This window comes from Phalaenopsis equestris, unplaced genomic scaffold (genome assembly GCF_001263595.1).
Source record: "Phalaenopsis equestris unplaced genomic scaffold, ASM126359v1 Scaffold000222, whole genome shotgun sequence".
Classification (NCBI taxonomy): Eukaryota; Viridiplantae; Streptophyta; class Magnoliopsida; order Asparagales; family Orchidaceae; genus Phalaenopsis; species Phalaenopsis equestris.
This window is the reverse complement of record NW_018164664.1, coordinates 8,396-10,466: the sequence shown is the minus strand read 5'-3', so window position 1 is coordinate 10,466 and position 2,071 is coordinate 8,396.

The window sequence follows — 2,071 nt, the reverse complement described above, 5'->3', positions numbered from 1 at the left end:
GATCCTAATCAGTGTCGCTCTAATCAACTTTAACATCCCCCATAAATTTAAAGAACTACAACCATTGGGCTGTATGATTTGTCATCATAACTGGACACCCTAGAAAACTCAAACTCATCACGGTAAGGAGCTTGGAGCTAGCATGGTGGGCAGCATGGTCATCTTCGACAGCAAAATATGACTTCACCAGCTAAACCAACTTCTTTCCTTAGAATTAAACAACAAAGTCACTAAAAGAAGATTTTCAAAGTATTCTTTGATGGGGAGGGTAACATTCACCGCAACCTTAAAATTTCATTTACATCAATGTCATGTGTGATTATCGTGGGGTAGTAGCCTGACATTTCATCAAGTTTACAAGGAGGAAAGCCACTAAAAGATGATTCTTGAGCACTCTCTGATGGGGGAGCAACGTTCACTACAAATATTGAAAGGCCATTAACATCAAGGTCTTGGGCCCGATTGTGGCGAGGTAGTCCAGTGAAATTTTATCAAGTCTACAAAAACCAATTCAAGGAAGGCAACTTTCACTAAAAGTTTGAGTAGGCATGCATGTCAATATCTTAAACATAACAACAAGATCAACCACTAACCAAAAAATCTCGTTGGAAAGTGCTCCCTCAATACATGCTTATCAGACAGAGGTTCCTTTTTAACATAACCAAGAAGCTGACTTCCTTAATATTTGATACATGGGTTCTTTACAGGCTCGTGCAGAAAATGCCCACATCAAGGCATAATAAATTCAAAAGAGATAGAAAAAAACTTACCAAATATCATTCTTGAGTATGAATGCAATCATATTTCTAAGAAAAAATATAGTCTATCTTGACCTACACCATAGAATCAAGAAAATAGAGCATCTCTTAGACCTAATTCTAAGGGTAATTGATCCTAAGGAACACAATTTTACCTCTTTAAAACCAAGCTACGATCATCAAATAGACGCTTCAACTAAATAGCCCAAGATATGTCAAAATCCTTGAGGGTTTATCTTTGACCTCTTCCACAATAGGTTGAGGTCGTCAAGTAGAAGCTTTGACTAATAGCTTATGATAAGTCAAACATCAATGATGAATTTTAATTTTACATGTTCATAACAAGTTAATACCGGTGAGCACCTCTGATAAAATAACCTAGGATGATTTAAACATCAATAACAGATTGTCATTTAACTTTGTTAAAAACTGGTTACTGTTGTTAGCACCTTCGACAAAATAACCTATGATGAGTCCAACATCATTAGTGGGTTCTCATTTGACTTCATTCATAATGAATTAAGGTCATTGCGCACATTTGACAAAATAACATATAATGGGTGTAACATTAATAGAGGATTACAACCAGACTCTTTTGGTACATGTTATGATTGTCGAGTGGACGTTCCAATTTAACAACTTAGAAAGGTCAAAGATTCTTAGTGATAAACATAATCTTCACTTATTTCTCTAGAAGAAACACCTATGAGGTAGTCTTGATGAGAAGATAATAATGAATACAGTTTTCACTAAAAAGACTCTATATGAGCAAATGGTTGATATGGTCTCCACTCAAAAAAACCTTAGAATGCTATAAGTCTTAGAAGATATTGGTACACTCAAAAACCTCATAGGGATATAAGCCTTAGAATGTACATCTACACTTACAAATCTTAGAAGGCTATAAGTCTTAGAAGGTATAGGTACACTCAAAAACCCCATAGGGATATAAGCCTTAGAAGGTACATATATACTTAAAAATCTTAGAAGGCTATATACCTCAGAAGGTACAAGTCCGCTCAAAATCCTTAGATGGCAACAAGCCTCATAAGATATAGGTATACTCAAAAATCTTAAAAGGCTATGAGCCTTAAAAGGTAAAAATACACATAAAAAGATCTCAAATGGTTATAAGTGTCAGGAGATTTTAAATACTCAAAAACTTAAATAATCTTAGAAGGTATAAGCCTTAGAAGAATACAATGCCACTCTGCTCCTATTAGGGGCAATATTTAATTGGAATGTATTAGATTCATGCAAAAACATATAGTAGTTGTGTCTTAATTGGGGGGGGGGGGGGGGGGGGAAGCTGT